This window comes from Rousettus aegyptiacus, unplaced genomic scaffold, assembly GCF_014176215.1.
Source record: "Rousettus aegyptiacus isolate mRouAeg1 unplaced genomic scaffold, mRouAeg1.p scaffold_m13_p_2, whole genome shotgun sequence".
Lineage (NCBI taxonomy): Eukaryota > Metazoa > Chordata > Mammalia > Chiroptera > Pteropodidae > Rousettus > Rousettus aegyptiacus.
The window spans coordinates 30,342,561-30,362,431 of NW_023416295.1; the positions used below are offsets into that span (position 1 = coordinate 30,342,561).

The window sequence follows — 19,871 nt, forward strand, 5'->3', positions numbered from 1 at the left end:
ATACCCAGAAGTGGAATTCCTGGGTCTTTCTTTGTCTTCTTGTATAGCCTTTGTTTTAAAATCTATTTAGTCTTGTTAAATATTGTTACCCAGCTTTTTTCTTTTTCTTTTTTTCATTTTCATGGAATATATTTTTCTATCCTTTTATTTTCAATCTATGTGTGTCTTTTGGTCTGAAGTGAGTCCCTTGTAGACAGTGTATGTAAGGGTCTTGTTTTCTTATCCATTCACCTACTCTATCTTTTAATTGGAGCATTTAATCCATTTACATTTAAAGTAATTATTGAGATACATAGTTAGTGTCATTTTATTATTTATATTTTTAATACATTTTTTTCTTCTTCTTAAAAAAAATCCCTCTAACGTTTCTTATAATACTGGTTTGATGTTGATGAAATCCTTTAGATTTTTCTTTCCTGGGAAGTGCTTTATCTGTCCTATTCTAAATTATAGTTTGCTGGGTAGAGTAATTTTGGTTGCAGGTCCTTGGTTTTCATAACTTTGAATATTTGGTGCCAATCCCTTCTGGCCTGCAAAGTTTCTGTTGAGAAATCGGCTGACAGTCTTATGGAAGCTCTCTTGCAAGTAACTGTTTTTCTCTTTATCTTTAAACTTTGGCATTTTAATTATGATATGTCTTGGTGTAGGCCTCTTTGGGTTCATCTTGCTTGGGACTCTCTGCCGTTCCTGGTCTTATATGTCTATTTTCTCTGCCAGGTTAGGGAAGGTTTTCATCATTATTTCTTCAAATAGTTGTTAAATTCCTTGCTCTCTCATTTTTCCTTCTGGTACCCCTATGATGAGAGTATTGATATGCTGGATGTTGTCCCAGAGTTACCTAAAGTGTCCTCATTATTTTTTCTTTTTACTGTTCTGATTGAGTGTTTTCTGCTACCTTATCTTTTAAATCAGCAGTCCCTAACCTTTTTGGCACCAGGGACCGGTGCTCCTATGAGAATCTAATGCCTGATGATCTGAGGTGGAGCTGAGGCGGTAATGCTAGTGCTGGGGAGCAGTTGCAAATACAGGGGAATCTTCACTTGCTTACCTTCTGCTGTGCAGCCTGTTTCCTAACAGGCTGTGGACCAGTACTGGTCAGCGGCTCAAAAGTTAGGGACCCTGGATCTAAATCACTGATTCGATCCTCGGCTTCATCTGATCTACTATTGATTCCCTCTAATGTATTCTTTACTTTAGTTATTGTATTATTCATTTCTGACTGGTTCATTTTTATGTTTTCTATCTCTTTGTTAAACTTCACACTGAGTTTATCTGCTCTTCCCCTAAGTTCATCGAGTATCATTATAACCAGTGTTTTGAACTCTGCACCTAGTAGATTGTTTGTCTAGTTCTTTTCCTGGACCTTGTTCTCTTCTTTCATTTGATACATGTCTCTTTGCCCATTTTGGCTGCCTCCCTGTGTTTGTTTCTATGTAGTAGGTAGAGTGCCCTTATGTAGTAGGTGTCCTGTGGGGCCCAGTGGCACAGTCTCCCTGGTCACCTGAGCCTGGATGAAGCTGTGCCTACAGCCCTTGCCCTAAAGCCAGATAATTCAGTGCCTTTTGTGCTGCTGCCCCAGCTTTGGAACTCAGAAAGAGTGAGGGTCATTTCGTGGGCCCTTTAAGGGGAATACCTGGGACTCCAGCAGTCTTCTGTCTTACTCAGCCACAATCTTATCTGGTTTTCATAGCCAGATGTTATGGAGACTTCTCTTTCCAGCACTGGAACCCTGGGCTGAGGAGTCTGTGAGGCTGGGACCCTTCTGCAGCTGAGACATCCCTCCCAATTTTTAACTGGCACATCAGGGTATGGGACCAGCCCCATTCTGGGTCTCTGCACCCTCTTACCAGACTCTACGTGGCTTCTGTATGTTCTTAGTTATAAGACTTCTGTTCAGCTAGACTGCACGTGAATCTCAATGATTTAGCTGTAATTTCGATGTGGTTGTGAGAGGAGGAAGCACAGCTTTTACCTACTTTGTTTGCCCTCTTGACTGGGACTTTTCAATTTTGTCAGCCTCATTTTCCCCCTTTCCCCTCATCTCCCTTCTTTTCTTCCCTCCCTTCACTTCTCTTCCTTTTCCTTCACCTCCCATTATTTGTGACTGAAAGAGTCTAACACAAAAGGTGATTAAATTTAGGAACTGTCCAGCCTGGATAGCTCTTCATTTATGTCCCTGGTCTGAAGGAAGAATTGATCAACTGCATCAAGGTTACAAAACTAGGTGGGTGGGGGTTGTATTGTGGGGGAATTTTGAACCTGTCTGAAAAAACCATTGAGAAAAACTTTTGTTCTTGATCCTTTTTGGGAAGCAGAACTGTAGGACCATGGACAAAGCCACTGTTGTATATCAGAGAAATTTGTAAGTTGTGGAGACCCATCTATGGCAAGTCCCTCTCCCTAGGTCTGAAGGATTGAGTCTAGGAAGTAGAAGCATGATACAGATCATGTTTTTTATATTAACCATATTCCAATAAATTGTCCTCTGCTTTGAGACCCTGCATGTTAGAGAGATTAATTTGCTTAGTTTCATGCACTTGAGGGAAGAAATTAGAAATTTTAGCAAATGCTTTCATCAAAAATTTGTTTATGCTGGAATGACTTATTCTATCCTATAATATACCTTGTAGGAATCAATCCTAAACAAGTAGTCAATAATGGAGTCAGGGTACAAATTGTTCGGTAAATCTTTCCATTATCAGTTATGAAGTGACAAATAGCTTTCTACCTAAGCTTTGCACCTTTCTTAGAGATATGTAGCCCCCTTACAAGTCACAAAGTAGATGTATGTATAAATTGGTACTACTAAAAGCCTATGACTTTTAGTGAGATTTTCTGAGTTATTATCCAATTGTGAGTGATTTTTTGAGAAGGCTTTCTTTTGCCTGGTATGAGAACATTTTTATTAGAGAAAATGCACACTATCTCATTAATTTTCCTCAATTTATGGCTTATTGATATTCGTGGCATACACTCACCTCTATTTCTGTGTCCACCAAAATGCAAGCCTTTATGGTAGCTGGCTGATTTGCACTTCCTTACATTGTCTACTCATCATTAAATTGATAAATGATACATATGAATAGTCATCTCATTTTCACTAAAAGGTATGTTTAACTTTTTAATTATACATTTAGTAAAACTACATTTTTATTATGAATTCATTTGGCAATAACCTAGATCACTAGCTTAAATGCCAAAGAGATTATTTTAAAATGCAGCTTCTTTGAACAATTATTTATAATAAGATGATACTACTTGATTTATATTGTTTATTTCATTAGAAGATCACACTGTAAAGGGTTTGTGCTGCAAATTTTCTTTTCTAGCCTGAAGTTGGTTCTGGAAAGATTCTAGCTGTACTGTAATAGGCAAAAATCTCACACTGTCACCCACATATTCTGGTGATGTGCCACTTTCTAAATATGTCCTGCCTGTTCCAAAATGAATATCAATAGCTGGAAGCAGTTGGAGAATGTTAATTTAGCTCTTCGTTAAAGAGTGGCACTGTTTCCTAGATTGTGTCCTGCTCCCACGTGGGCTTTCCAAATAATTCCTTTTCTTTTTTTTTTTCCTTTTCTTTTTTTTTTAAACAAAATATTCAACACTAATAAATGCAGATCTGATGCTGCACTGGTTGGCATTTATAGCAATCTTTATCTTGAAGCCTGATGTAAAATTTGATCTGTAGAAAGTTGGCAGACCTCATCTGTTCTCAGACTGCAGTTTTAATCATCTGGTTCAAGATATTTTTCGCTAGTAAGTTCTCTCTTAAAAATCCAGTTCTCTTCTAAAATTTTTATTTTTAACCTCCAGGGTTTGGATATAGGTTACTTGGATGGGCGGTTTTGAAAGTCAATTTAAGGGTCATCTTGAACACTGGTTTTTAAACTTTTTGTACCTTGCACCCTGGTCACTGTGTGTTTATTTGTAGATGATGTATATTTACCACTGTGCTAGGACATATGAATTAATGTGAAAAATTATACATTATATAAATTAATATAAATAATTTATACTTGTGTCTGTTACATATATTATATAATAGATGAAACCTAGGAATTGAAAGGATTTTGTAAAAAAAAGTTATAATATTTTCTTTTTGACCCGAGTGCACCTCGCTTTAGAGATCACTGATTTAACAAGCAAAAGATTATTCGGCACCCAAGTGATTCTTTTTGAGCTATAGTTCTAATTCCAGTTTGATGTTTTTGAAGAGTGTGGTTTTTTGTAAACTTTAGAATGAATGTAACTTGAATATAACTTCTGGTCGTAATTAATTGCAAACAGTTCTTTATTAAGGGAATGTGGTTACCAGTTCATCACAGCAAGGCCTTAAAATTTTACTATGATATCTTTAAGACATATAAAAAGTATAATATATAACACATCAAACTCCTATATTTTTATCTACCACCTTAAAAAATAAAACATTACCTCTTTCCTGAAGAGGAATCCACCACTGTTCTGAGTTTGTTGTTTCCCATTCTCATGTAATTAGAGACTACGTTTGGTACATATGTTGTCTGTGGGCAACTCTAGTTCATTTCCACAGATGTATAATATTTTGAAGTTTAAAAATGCCACAGTTTGTCCATTTTTCCATAAGTGACATTAAATTTGTATCTTTTTTCCTTTAAAAATTTCGTTCTTCATTACAAATAACTCCAGTAGGGATTTTTAAGGTGAAAATCTGTAAAGATTTTCCTAGGAGGTACCTGGGACTGGAATTGCTGAATTGTAGGGTGTGAACTTCTTTTGCATTTATAAAACACTCCCCACCAGTGTGTATATGAACCCCCTTTACTTCTCCTCCTTATTAATATATGGTAATGTCAGGCTGTTTAATTTTTGCTAGCTTAATGGATATGAAATAATATCTCATGGTGGTTTTAATTTATCTTTTCATAATATGTTTATTTGCTATCTAAGTTTCATTTTCTGTAAATTGCTCACTCATATATTTTGCCCAGTTTTTTCTTTTTTTCTTTTTTCTTTTCTTTTCTTTCTTTTTCTTCTCTCTCTCTCACATAGTGATTCAAAGACCCTCAATAGAAAATAAAACGGTTTTTGTTTTTTTCTTACGTCTGCCCCCGACATGGTATCATGTCAAATCCCTACCCTTTAAAAAAATCTTGCTTCTCCTATGAGATAAAATTACAGTGTAAATAAGCTGTAATTAGCTTGTTAAAGGACATCTTGCAACGTAAAGACTGTCTAGGAAGATGAGGCAGATAAATGTAAGAAAAAAGCAACGATCCAGGCTCTCTATAATTCTATTTTGAACACCCACAGGCTTTTAGACATGTGTATATTGATAATCCTGCCTTTTGTTCCTTCCTTTTCTAGTTCAATTTTCAGTGTTACAGATATTGTCCATCTAAGAGTTATTTTGAGGGGGAAAAAACTCCTTACCCCTTTATACATTTAGAAAGGCTGTAGCTGTAGAAGTGAAGGTATTAACAACATGCAATAAAAAAATGGAATAGCTTCAGGTAGTGGTCTGCAAGACAGGCAGCTTGGCTATGACTTGGTAGTTTATTAAAATGCAGATTCTCAGGCTCCACCGCAGTCCTGTTGAATCAGGGGCTGCATTTTAACAAGAGACGTTTGAGAAGTTTCGCTTTCAGAAACAATCCCAGTCAAGGTTGATCTGTCTCTGGAGGGGATTCCTTCTCCCCAGTCTTCTTTCAAAGTCACTAAAGCCTGGGCGTGGGTAAGGGTTGACAGCGTGATACAGATGCTATAATATTTGAAGCTCTCCCAGCAAGAGGCCCATTTTAGTTAATTTACCTAGACACTCTTTAAAGAAATAACTAGGATAATGAAAGGGTTACTAGTAATTTGTATGTTGATGATCATTCGACTTTGTTGCTCTCTGCTATTTTATAAAGAAGTGGAAGTTTTCAGCAAGAGAAGACAAGGTAATTTTGTAACATAGATCACTTAGGGGAGTAGGTAAGGCTTGGTTTGGAGGACCCTGTAAGGGAACGGCTAGGGAAGCATGAACTTTATTTAGTTAGAAGAGGTAATAGGAGGTGGGATAAAAGACAATGAAGGGTTTTGCTCAGAAACGAGGAGAACATTTTCCCTTTCCTTGCTTCTATGTCGTAATAATCTGTATTGCCAAGATCCAGGATTATTCATTTAACCTTTGAAATTTAACCTAGAAAGTTAATTTTCATTTCTGATGTTGTTTCTAGTCAGTTTTTTTTTTTTTAAATTATTACTGGCATATAGCCAGCTGGGATTATACACACACATAGCCATTTCCTTCACTTAGGGCCCAGTCGACATTGAAATTAAAATTATAACAAAGTGTGCGAAGTGCAATAAGAAAAATATTGAACTGAGCATCAGTTTCTTCCTGTCTTATAGGATTACTGCAAGGGTTTAATGGGACTTGCAAAAAGGCTGAGAGAAATTTCTCAGTAAATAATGGCCACTCTTCCTCTCTTTCCCTTTTCCGGTCCCCCAAATCCCATCTCAAATAGTTTGATTTCAGATTCTATAGAGATTAGTACTAAGAGGTTAGTACTAAGAAAAGTAGTAGTGGTGGAAGTATTTATAAGGTACAAAGATAAGGAAGAATCGATTTCTATGGGAGGAGACATTTTGGGTTCCAAGCGAATGTTTTAAACTGCAGTGATCCCCAACCTTTGTAGCAGTAGGTATTGGTGCTCCTATGAGTATCTAATGCCTGATAATCTGAGGTGGAGCTGAGGAGGTGACGTGCTGGGGAGCACCTGCAAATACAGATGAAGTTTTGCTCACTAGCCAACGGCTCACCTCCTGCTGTGCTGCCCTGTTCCTAACAGGCCACAGGCTGGTATGCGTCCTCGGCCAGGAGTTGGGGACCAATATGCAAAGAATGCATATGCTTATTTTTTTTCTAAATGTCGAACATGGGGATCACCTTTATTTAAATTCTAATACTTTACAACTTGCTGAAGATGAAGGCTAGGCTGAAGTTTATTCTAAACCATTTATTTGGCAACCCTTAACACGAGCTTTATGAGACAAAGCTGGTGTTAGCTGTTACTTGTTATATCCCAGCAGAAGGTTCAGGGTTATTAGGTGACATGCTAGGATGCTGGTACCAGTGTGAGTTCTAGTCTAACAAGCCTGAAAACTAAGGGGCTTGAGGTTATCAGGGATCAGAAGGAAGTTAAAGATTGGGAAAACAAAGGGTCGAGCAATATTGGAACGAATATTCCTAAAATACTTCTTTATCACTTTCTTCATACAACTCCAGTAGCTCCCTCTTCCTCTCTAGCTCTCCAGTCATCCCCATGCTGGCCCAAAGTCCATTTCTGGCTCATCTTACTCTTTACCTCTTTTGCTCTACCCCTTCACTAATCCTACCAGGATGACTATCTCCACTTTTTCCAGCCGATCCAAATCTTAACCATTAATTAAGATCTGCTTCAAATCCCTCTTCTGTTTCCTCTCTGAGCTCTCCCGGACAGTTTCAAATGATGTCAAAGGCTGTTCATCCCTCCTGCAAACTTCAGTAGTAGTTTGTGCACCTGTCCTTCACTGCATTTCTTTTGTCTTGTCCCTGTGAATGCTTTGGAAGTTTCCTGAGGGCTGGAGATCTTATAATTTTTGGCTCTTACAAATTCTGGTTTCTTAAGTTAATAGACAGTCTTGCGAGCTAAACTCCTGTCATCTGAACCTGGGGACAGAATGGATTTAGATAACTTTTTGGAGGAGGGGAAATTTGAAGGAAAATCACAGAAATGGATGTAAATACTTTCTGGTTCTCGTAAGCTGCCAGCCTGAGGTCTTTGAAGCTTGGGAAGAGATGCACATAGTTGGTCCTGAGCCAATGAGATCCGGCTCCAGTACACCACTTAAAAAGGGGTTCCCCTACTTCACAAATAATTATCCAAATCTCAGGGACCAAATATTAACAGACTTGAATGACATGGTTTCCTTCACTATCAAGCTCCTGGACGGGGTGTGGGGGGTGTCATTGGTCCTTTTAGTATGTGGGTATGGCAAAGAGAACTCAGCCTTTAGACTAATTTTCTAGTTTGCAAAAAATATTTTTACAAACTTCTATGTTAGAAAGCTAATTAAGAGGTTACAGGATTGGATTTGAAGAAAGATTTATAGCTGTTTATTTGGACAGTTCTTTGAAGGACTATGTGCATAGCAGATGTTCAATAAATTTTGACCAGATGATTGATCTAAGGAAAGAGCCAAAGCATTTACATACATTTCTGTGACTTTCCTTCAAATTTCCCCTCCTCCAAAAAGTTATCTAAATAATTCCTTTGTATATCCAGTGGAATTGGACAAGGCTAAAGTAATGTAAAACAAGAAACTGGAAATCTTCATTTTTATTTAATATCCTCTTGGATCAATGGTTAACCAGACGACCAAGGGTTTGTCTGGCACAATTAGGAAACATGAGATATTTTGAGCTTAATATAAGTACAGATATTTGCACTTATATTATATTTGTACAGTTATATGCTAATCTTTATTATGAGTAAAGTAAAAGATAAGGAAGATTTCCTAAAGTTAGGTTTAAAAGCAGTAGAAGAAATGGTGATTTTAAGAGCACCCTAAAAATCAAGATGTAGGTTGGGTTCATATTGTCCTGGGCACTTGGTTATTTTTTAATCTATTCTTATTCTGGAAGACTAAAGATGTTGCATCCAGCATTATTTTGATTATTTGAATTAGAATTCCTAATTCAAGCTAACTACTGCTTCCTAGATAATCTAGATAAGAAAGTTAAAGCCTGTTGCCTTTAATACACTCTGCTGAATTTGGAAAAAGACTAGATTAGCCAAAATCTTATTTTATAACTTGAAATTCTAAAAAGCAATAAAAAATCAACCCCTTAGCATTTCCCAAAATATTTCAATCCATATGCTTAAAAATTGCTGCCAAGTACTTTAATTTGTTAGTAAGAAACAAAATACATTCTCTTAAAGTTGTGCTTTGGGTCCTTTGTCCGCCATTGAGGTGTATATAGAATCTCCAGGAGGATGTTAGGATTATAGCCAAATACAATACCCCTTTTTAAGCAATCGTTTTACAAACATTCAATCTTATCTTATTGAAAGGTTTGTCATCCTCTTCCCTAATATGTGCATACAAAATTATCAAGACACTAACCTTTTGCCCTCCCTGAATTCTTATAGATTTGATATAGCCAATGAGGTAATTACAGGCTGAGTTTTTGCCTCTTGTTTGTAAAATCATGGGAATTATACTTCAAGTTTTCCTTTGACTTTTTCTATTTCTCGATAGTTTTATAATGGAAAGAGAACTGAATATCTGAGCTTAGTCTTCAAAAACCTGTCATTCGATATATTGACAGGAAATAGGGTCTGCTTTAGTTTTGGTGGAGCCTTCATGGTTAGTAAAACAAAATAAAACACAAAAACACTGATGATACTTATATTGTAATTCTAACTCCCAGCAGTACTATTTGGCCCTGGATCCACACTATATTTTTTTCCCTCCTATGCAATGTATACAGCTTTTCAGATGGGAGTTCTGGGGTAAGTTTAAAGGCCCTAAAATGAGGGTTAATATGAGGCAATAATAGTTGGTGACAAAGTGGCAGCATTTGCTTTTTTAGGTGCCATTTTCTTAATGTTTATCTTGAAAGATCGAGAATGAAATGGGAAGCAATAGAGATGATAAGGACCCCAAAAGTGGATGGCAATTTTAATGTATCCCTCTTGAGAAGCATTGGTAAACGAGCTTTCCCAGCAACAGAAAAAGCTTAAAGATGGATTTGAAAGTAAAATAAAAGGACTTAACTCCTCATAGGTGGAGGAGGGAGGATGAGAAAGTAGCTTAAAATAGTTTAAAATAGTACTTATGTTTAGTTTCTTTCTGTGAGGCTTCCAGCACAGTTCGATTTTATTTCTTGAGTCAAAATGAAGTGCAGATAATGAATGTCGCCGATTGGTTCAGTTGTCACTGTGGATTTTCAGGGGAGGAGACTTCCTGTGCAGGTGCTACCTCCTCGTTGTAGCTGTGTAAAGTGTAGCTGTGTAAAGTGTCGGGGTGAGGAGGACTGTGGCAAAGAACCATTTTGTCTAATAGAATTCAAAGAACAAAGAGATCAGGTAGTTCAGTTAAATCACCCTGGAAATGGTTTCACTTTATAATAGAATATGAAATACGATATTAAATAAGGAAGTTTTAAACAATGATATCATCATCTCTCTGCAATTACTACTGTTATAGTCATAATAAAACTGATGCCAGTATACATAAATATTCTAATGAAGCCCAGCTCCATAGTTTGAACTTCCGTTTCTGTTGAAATTCCGGCTTTGCAGTTACGATTTAAAAATTAAAAAAAAATTGGTGGGGGGGAGAGTTGGGTGGTGGTGGTGGTGGTGGCGGTGGTGGGGGTGGTATACAGCCTGGTTTGCATGATGAATCTATTTTGGATCTCTTTCAATCTATTCCCAAACGTTCAAGCACTAAAGTGTTACTCTTTTCTTTTAGAGAACTCATCTCAAACTCAGTAACCCATGTTAACAATTACAATTGATAGAACAAATACCTGTTAAATAATGACTGCTGCTTTTCTTTTGTTCTAATCTCATGAAAAAGGTGAGACACCCTTTCTACACCCACAGGGCTATTGGTGCTATCATTAGTGATCACCAGAGAAGATAGAATTGGGTTATTACATATTCCCATGACAATATTACTATTTATCGATTATAGAACTTAAAAGTTAAACTTCTACCAGGACTCAGAAGCCTTGGCATTAGTACCAGTGGGAAAATGAAGAATTTGCAATTTATTCACTGCTGGTACGAGTTAGGGGGCATCTCTCTCTTGTTTGGAACAGGGGACTATGAGCAGGTGAGAGCTGCTTTTCTTCATCTGGAGACCTTACCCATTGTTTCATTTGCTTAGGCCACTTCCTCAAGGCTTTCCTATACGTCTTATTTTCTAGTCTTTTCATTTGCTCTCTACTGGATCTCCTTAGAGTATACTTTTCTAATGTTGAGATTAAGAGTACAGTTGTTTTCACCTGATTTTTGTCCAGTAATACTCAGAATTGTTAAGCATGATGAAAGATTATTTCATTTTGTTCAGTGTCTTCTTTTTTTGTTGTTGGTGGTAGTTAGGGGTTGCTTTATAGAGTTACAAATTTATCATTTCCTAAAAATTTCAAAACTGTTTTATAGATATATGGCCTTAAAAGAAAACTTTTGATGAAAAGAAACCTGTTTTGGTTAAAATTCTGGGAAGTAGTGATTATATTGTTTTAAGATTCTATTTAGCTAAGACCTGATTAAAGGAATGAGCCATCTGGAAAGCACAGTTAATGGATCCAGAAATGTCATTGTCTTCTTGACTCATATAGAATTTGCACCGAAGAAAAAATATGGTAGGTTGAGTAGAATACAAAGTCTATGAAAAAGTCTGGTTTCCCTAATTCTATTTTTTCTTTGGACCTATTTATTTTGCATGCCATTTCTAATTAGAAACATTTTCTCTATCACTTATGCGTAGAATTTAACATTTAAATTTTGGTATCTGTGCCATTTGTTTTTTTAATGTTACCTCCCCAACTGGACCATAAGCTTCTAGCGAACATGAACCAAGTCTTTCCTTTTTCTGTATATTCTGGAGGGCCTAACATGGTACTGGATTTAAAATAAATGCTGAATCATATATCTTCATCATCTGGTTTCATAATTTTTGCTCTGGAGTTTTTCAGAGCCAGTATCATTTGCTTCAGTACCTAGCAATGACAAGTCCCAGATTTTCATCCACTAAAGGTGGGATAAGGTGTGACAGTTAAAGCCAGATACTTCCAGTTATAGGACCTTTCACTCTCAGAGATTGGGTAACTCAGGTATGTGATGTAGTAGAACCGGCAGACAGCATAGGAAAGGGAAACGGTTCCCATTATACTAGATTATGGGGCTTTAAATAATTGTGGGTACTGTCCTACAGATACATTGGATCATATATTATATGCTTTATTGATAAACAGTTTGGCACATTTTGGGATATTTCCTAAGTATAGACTGATTCTCTATTTGGCCTTTTCAGGTTTTGTGGTATTAGTGCTTTTTTTAATGATTTGTTGTGAGGGAAAGGAAAACAGAAGTAAGAGAGGTGATTATTTTGATTTGTAAATAAATGAATCACAGACTTAAAAATCTATAGAGATGGGAAATGTCTTGGAGGTTATATAGTCCCACTCTTTGATTTTTATAGCTGAGAAAATTGAGGATTGGTATGGTTTGGTCATGTAAGTAAGGTCACAGTTAATGGAAGTCCAGAATAGGATAATACTGTAAGTCAGTTGGGATAATCAATTTCTGTTATTTCTGGATTATCTAACACAGTTTCTAGAAAGTATTCCATGGATAGACATTGGAGAAACTCACTCATTCTTAAAAAGTGTAATATTTTAAAAAGAAATATTTCAAAAGACCCTTCACTTACTAATATATTGAACAACTCTACAAGATGACCTCACATGGTATATAGTTGACAGGTGCCAGTACCTGTACCTACTAAGGTATGTAGTTGAGAAATCTGGCTCGTAATTCCAAGTCTATGAATTACAAACTGTATGAACTTGGAATAAAAATCATACAGCATTCAGAAAGTCATTTGGTGGTGTTATTCAAAAATGAAAGAGTCAGACTAGATTCACTCTGAGAACCCGTTTAGTTTTACAATTCTGTTTAAAAATAAAGCAGTGGTAGAAACTTGGAACACGACATGATCGAAGCTTTAAGAAATCAGAGTAGAGGTTGATGTGTCTTACCAAATGTGTCAGCAGCTCAAGATTTAGAATTTCATTACTCGATTCTGTAATTTATCTATCCATTAGGCACTATTGATGCTTTTCTGGATGATATCTATTTCTTAGGCTTAATTTGGTTATCTCTCCTTTGCTTGGAGCTTTTTGCAGGAATATGAATACTGGGAATAAATACATATGAACCAGTAAATTTATTATTTAGGAAAAAAAAACTAGGTTGTTTAAGTTTGAAGCATCTTTTATTGAAAACTACAACTGCCCTATGGGGTAGTTTTGTTGAATTAGTGTATTTTGCCTGATAAACTTCCCATATTTTACATTCTGTGGAAAAGTAAATAGTTTCCTAGCTATGCTCACTCTTATTCAAGGAAAGTGTCCCAGGAGGGTAAATAGGAAGGCCATGTGGTCATACTTAAGTGTCATTTTACCTTGTCCTGCACTCTGGGATATGATTACTCTTACTTGCTGATGGTAGTGATCTTGAGTAATCAATCTTTCACCAGCCTGAGCTCAAACTATGTCTGCGGTGCCTGCAGCCCTGAAATCTCCCCTACCTTTCTTCAGAGGACAACTGGTTAGTCACGACTTCGAAAAAAACCATTTGCAATCTGTTTATAGGGTGCTTTTGGAAGACTGTGGGATAAAGGCAATGTGCAGCCAGTGAGGTAGCAATGTTTTCCTTGTTGGGGTAAGGTAAATTGTTGATGGGAGATAATGTATTGTACAAGCTCATAGCATAAGATCTGGCACATTTTGAGTCCTCAGTAAACATTTTATTATTCTGCATTGTAATTTTACCTCTAGATGTATAGACCTCAGGCAGTCAGTAAGCAGACTTATGTATTTTGTTAAGACTTGGGCAAGAACCTCCAGAATATTTGATTTAGTGTAGAGTTTTAGTATAGAATCAATTCTGTTGTTTAATTTGGAAGAAGAGATGCTAACCTGTTCTGTAATTTGAGTATCCTTCATTTTGTAGATTAGTAATTAGGAGCTTAATTTGTATTGAAGGCTTTTATATTTGGAAATAATTCAGACTCCTGAAGAGTGTGAGAGTATGAGAGTGTGAATTGTGAGAAACATTCTTTCTTTTGAAATTTGCATGCTATTTTGGATGAAAACACGGAGTCAAAATAGTAGATTAAAATGCAACTGTTTAAAGTTTAAGGGCTCGATATTTTTATTTACAAATTGTAGTTTAAAATTTTTTTTTGTTATTTATACAGTATATTTCTTTAACAAAAATAATTGATTTTAGGTCATTGGATTTTGAATTTCTACATTATTGTCTTTTGAATTTCTTTTGCTAATTCACAAATTCATTTGAGTAATATAATGTTTTTATCCTATACTTCATATTTCTAGTGTTAGATAGTATTATGGTCTTTATTAAAGGTATATGCAAGTTTAGTTAATAAAAATTTTCTTAATTTAAAATATTGGAGAAGACTTTCTCTCAAAAGAATGCCATGATTTAGAAACAATGCAGAATTGTATTGCAAGAATACTTTGTGAGAAAAATGTATAGAAAAAGTTGTCTATACCATCACGTTTTATAATTTTGAATTCCGAAATACTTTAAAAATGTTTTTGTTACCATAGTCATGAAAAAGATAAGGATATTAATGCCCACTAATATTACTTAAATTCATTTTAGAAATTCCAACTAATACAGTGCTCCCTCCCATAAAATAAATGAGAAAGATAGAGAAATCACCATTATTTGTAAATGATGATTGACTACTTAAAACAAATAGACCAAGAAAATGAAAATATAAAAATTAGATTAAAAACATCTGTTTAATCCTAGTAAGAATCAAACAAATGTAAATTAAACAAAAATGAAATTTGTTTTTACCTTTCAGATGAGCGCTATCTAAATACAATAAAAGCAAGCATTTATTGAGTACTTATAGTGTATCGGGTATTGTAGTAACTCATTTAATCCTTAAAATAATCCTGCGAGTCTACAGATATAATCTTTACGATAAAGATATAGTCTCTGCTTTACAGAAATCTGCAGAAATGTTGAATAACTTTCCAAAGGTCATAGTGCCAGTCCATGGCAGAGCTGGGAGTTGAACCCAGCTATAGAATTCTGGTCCTAGAACCAGTGCTCTTATCCACTGAACTGCCTCCCAAAGTTGATAACATTCCGTGTTGGTGAAGATTTCGGGAAGGAAACAGCCATCTCCCTTGCACTGCAGGTATGGGGAGTGTTTATTGCATCTCCTTTCTAAAGGGCATCTGGTAACACTGTTCAACACCTTACAATCCAGTACTTCCACTTCTAAGAATTTATCCTAAGGAAATAATCAGGCAAGTGTGCAATAACAAGTGTATGAGGATGTGTTTACTACATGGTTTATAGCGATAATCTAAATAATGATTTTGAGGGAGTTGTTTAAATTATGCTACATCATACAATGGTGTATCATATGACTATTAAAACTGATGGTATAATGTTATGTTTAGTAACATGAGTGCTTGAGTTACATTTTTTTTTGTGAAAAAGAGCAGGTTACAAAACAATTTGTACTCTGTGGTATGATCTCATCTGTACATCTAAATAGCTATGCATGTATTTATAGATCAAAATGCAGTGGGCTGGCATCTCTGGGTGGTGACATTATGCATGATATTTATCTTTTTTATCTTATCTTTTTTATAATTTTTATAGTGGGCTTGTGTTATTTTTAAAATTAGAAAAAAGCCCTAAAAGTATTTCTTTTCCTAGTCCCTTTAACTTTTTATGTTTTTTTGTGTGTGATAAAATTAGGTTGGCAAGTTTTACCTTGGTTTCATGCTTTCTAAACATGAGGCAATCTTTTATATGGAGCTTTAGATGAAGCTCCATGTCACAATTTTGTTTTCGAAGTTTCCACTTCCCAAGTCGTTTATTCCTTACACCAAAACTGCTCCAGAGATCTAGGTGTACTTTAATTAGGTGGGGCTAATGAGCTTCAGGTGTACTCTAAACAGCAGAGCCCACCCTAGTTGGCTTGAGCTTCCTGATTAAAATATGACTTTTGTATGACTTAATTTATATAAAAATAGAACTCTGTTAAAGTAGCTAAATATCAGCGATCACTGAACATTAACAAAGACTTTTTAAATCTGCATTTAAAATCAACAAATGCCATTAATAATCAGGAATCTTGTGTCAAATTTTTCTTTCATGCTCATATATGCAGATCCTGATGAGGATGTTCTTTTCTTCTTAAATCTTGATTTTATTTAAAAATCTCCCAGATCTTGTGTTCCATTGCACACCCCACCCTGGCTTTGGACTTGGCTGGTATTGAAGCACTCTGAACAGTTTATTTTTTACTTGGACTTCAGGTACATGTGCTTTAAACTAATTTAGTTGGCTTCCTTCATTCTTTCAAAGTGTTCTTTAGGAATAATTAATTGTCTGACAGATTTTAATATTAACCTAGTCAGTGACCCTAAACTTCTGAGATACAAAAGAAGAATGAGTCCAAACTAGTAGTTCCTTGCAGAGAATCCCAAACCCTTGGTTTTTAGGTGCTTTCAATCATAAAAGTTAGTTTTCCTAAAGAGGAGTGGAGCCTACATCTTCTTCTCTTGTGTGAGTAGATCGAATTGCTTACATGGCTTCTGTAGGCAGAATGAATACATATAAAGGTCTTGTCAAATTTCCTTAGAAACGTATTACTTAGAGCAGAACTAATTACTATTAAAAGCAAATTTACCAGAAAATAAGCTAGTTTTCACCTGAGGCCACACTTTGGTTATGGATTCTCATTGGTCCTTTTGGAAGGGGCTTATTCTTAGTTGTTTTTATATTCCCAGGCCTGGGATTGATTTGCTGAAATCTCAATTATCTCATTGGACAGCGGCCCATTGATAAGCCCTGCTCTGCAAATATGCCAGGCTATGCTTATTAGGCCCATGTTTTTTTTTTTTTTTTCTAAAAGCCTTGGGGTTAGTCACTCATTTGGCCATACAGAGACAAGGCCCAGAATTGTTTTCTGAGGAAGATCTTGCCCATAAATGATCTTCCCACCAGCCTCCATTCGGAAGAGGAGTGACCTTTTGTGTAGGTACAGGTACTGTTCAGCTTTCTTCATATTCATAAAAAGATGAGTTCTCCCAGTGGCTCTGCCCTTCATCCCTTCTGCCATGTATTCAAGGCCCGATTTCTGTTAGTGGACAGTTTCTTGAACTTTCTATTATCAAATTCTTGTGAGAAATATGTATAAGAAATATTCACTAAGAATTGCTTTAAAAATATGAGGTCCAGCCATTGCTTTAAGACATAAATTTAAGTCTCAGTTTTACCCTTGAGTTAAGCTGGAGTACAGCTGCTAGACTGGCACTGTTTCAGTAGGTATGTAATGTGAGCCACCCATGTTAATGTTTTTAGTAGCCACATTGAAAAAGTTATAAAGAACAGGTGAGATTAATTTTAATAATCTATTTTATTTAACCCAATATAACTAAAATATTGCCATCTCAATGTGTAATCAATATAAAGCTTATTAATGAGATATTTTACTTTTTTGTAGTAACTCTTTAAAATCTGATGTATATTTTATACTTACAGCATATCTCAGTTTGGACTAGCCACATTTTAGATGTTCAATAGCCACATGTGGCTGGTAGCTTTTATAGTGGACAGCATGTCGTAAACCATTGTAGAACTATGTATGAATGTGCCTACATTGGCACTATGTGTGTTCAGCCAATGAGATGTCATAAAAATGGTAATACAATAATACTGTTGTACTTGATGTAGATATAAGAATGCATATTAATACTTCCTACATCATAAAAATTAATAGGAGAAAATTCTCTCAGGCCTCCTCCCCAGCAAACCACTTGTGTTTATTTTACGGCTATGTGGACTAGGCCTGTGAATATTGTAATTCTTTGGTTGGAGTGCTAGAAAGTAGAAAGTTCAGAGACAAATTAATAGCCTGTTTCTAGCACCTACGCAGTGTTGAATGGTGTGAGTTCTGGGTATAAACTTACTCCTGTCTTGCTTACCCTTGTTTTCCTTGTAAAGTTTTTTATTGGATAAAGATGGTAATAAATAAAATCTTGTGTTACTTAATTTTTATTAAGTTTAAATGTGTCACTCCAAATTTTATGGAAAACAGAATTTAAAAAAAATTTAGAAAGACTCACGTGTCTTACTTGACTTTTAACTTAAAATTAGTTTAATAAATGGATATACTCGGAAAGATAGTATCTAAGTTATTTGGTCTAACTTGAGGTGATATAGAGATATTAACTGATTCTTTATGTCAGCGTTCTCAAATTTCAGCATTTATCAACATCGGCTCGAGAACATGTTAAAAATCTGATGTCTGGGTCTCACCCCATGAGTGGGTTAAGATCAGTAGATTTGGGTTGGGGTCTTGAAAGTGGTAGTTTAATAGGCTCTTTTGGTTGTTATTCCTAGTAGCTTTTTCTATCTTCCTTCTTACCCCTAATCTCTCAGAAAAAATGCTTGTTATATCTAATCTCCACAGTCTTTTTTTTTTTTTTTTTTTGGTCTTTCTCACTACCCCCAGCTATTTTGAGATTTAATTGACGTATAATATTGTGTGTGTAAAGTGTTCAATGTGATGATTTGATATATTTGTTTTTATGTGTAAAAAAAAGTGTAAAAAAAATTTGTAATAAAATTCCCACTGTAATGTTAGCTAACACCTTCATCACAGCACATAATTACCATTTCTATTTTGTAGTAAGAACATTTAAGATCTACTCTCTTAGCAACTTTTAAGTATATAATGCAGTATTACTAATTATGATCATCATTAGCTCCCCAGAACTTGTTCATCTTATAACTGAAATTTGTACTCTTGTCTATATCTCTCCTCCCCTCCCCCAGTCTTTTTCTTATTTTTCTTCCCCTGCCTCTCTCTGGTTAAGCATGTTTTGTAGGTCAGCTCATGTTCTTTGGATTTTTCAATTTTTGCCACCTGGCTTCTCCTATTATCTAGATTTTGTATCCTGAGCAGTGGGAGGTATCCAGCATACTACCTAGGATTCTTTAAGTCTGTGACAGAAACTGACCCACTTGCCTGCCAAAAGGAGAAAAATGTCAGGAGAGCCCAGGGATGGGCCTTGTCTCAGGGACACTGGATTTAGCCTGGAGACCCCTACAAACCTTTCTCTGGTTCTCAGTCTGGCTGACTATCAAGGTCCTCATACCTCCAGAAGACAGGCAGGGAACACTTTTCTCTTTGAGGAGGGGAAGGGGAGGGAAATGCCAATACTTATGATTCAGAATCTCTTTTTTATCCCATTTACTCATGCATCAGGACAGAAAATGTTACTGCTGTTGCAAATAGTGGGGTTTTAGTTCACACTGGGATCTTTCTTTTAAAAAAGTTATTGGATTAATGAACTAATGGATAAGTGCGTAGCATTTGAGATTTTTCCCTAATTGCAACCAGTTATAATTGACTTACATTGATTATGACTTTAAATTATTTGAAACTATTATTAAAGCCATGGTATCTTTCTAAATTTATTAGTGCAGCATTCTAAGCAAAAATGAACATTTAACTTTCTTTATAAACTGAATGGACTTCTTTCTTTTAATAGATTTTAATCTATTAATTTAAATGCTGTTTCTTGTAGTATATTGAATTTAGGAACAGGAATTCAATTTCTATAAATTTTATAACAGAATAATTGACTCATTGAAACAAATGAATTTTTTTAGCATCTTTAGAAATTGACAATTTTACTTAGAGTCATGTAACTTTAACTGATATATAACCTAATTAAAATAGCTCTATCATTTGTATGAATTGTCTGTTCTCTAGAAATCATGACACCGGACTTCAAAGCTTGCTTCATCTATTCTTATTTGTTCCATTTTCAATAGTTATTGTGTGTCTATTACACTAGACATCTGACAAAACTTCGGGGAAGGGAAGAGCTGGAGAAGACCAAATTGTTTTGTGTAAGAATTTTAGATGTGGTTCTGAAGTCCATCACCCTTTAGGGTGCCTGAGAACTAGTCATACACCTCTATACATTTGGGTGCAAGGAAGCTGGTATTTCAGGCAGGCAAGGTTTTCAGACTTGGCATTACCAGTTTCCT

At 35.6% G+C, this 19,871-nt stretch overlaps 1 protein-coding gene across 2 annotated transcripts in view; it reads left to right on the forward strand.

The window, feature by feature from the left end:
- HECW2 (HECT, C2 and WW domain containing E3 ubiquitin protein ligase 2) overlaps positions 1 to 19,871 on the forward strand; it is a 320,650-nt gene that overhangs the window by 86,540 nt on the left and 214,239 nt on the right. The window lies entirely within an intron of this gene.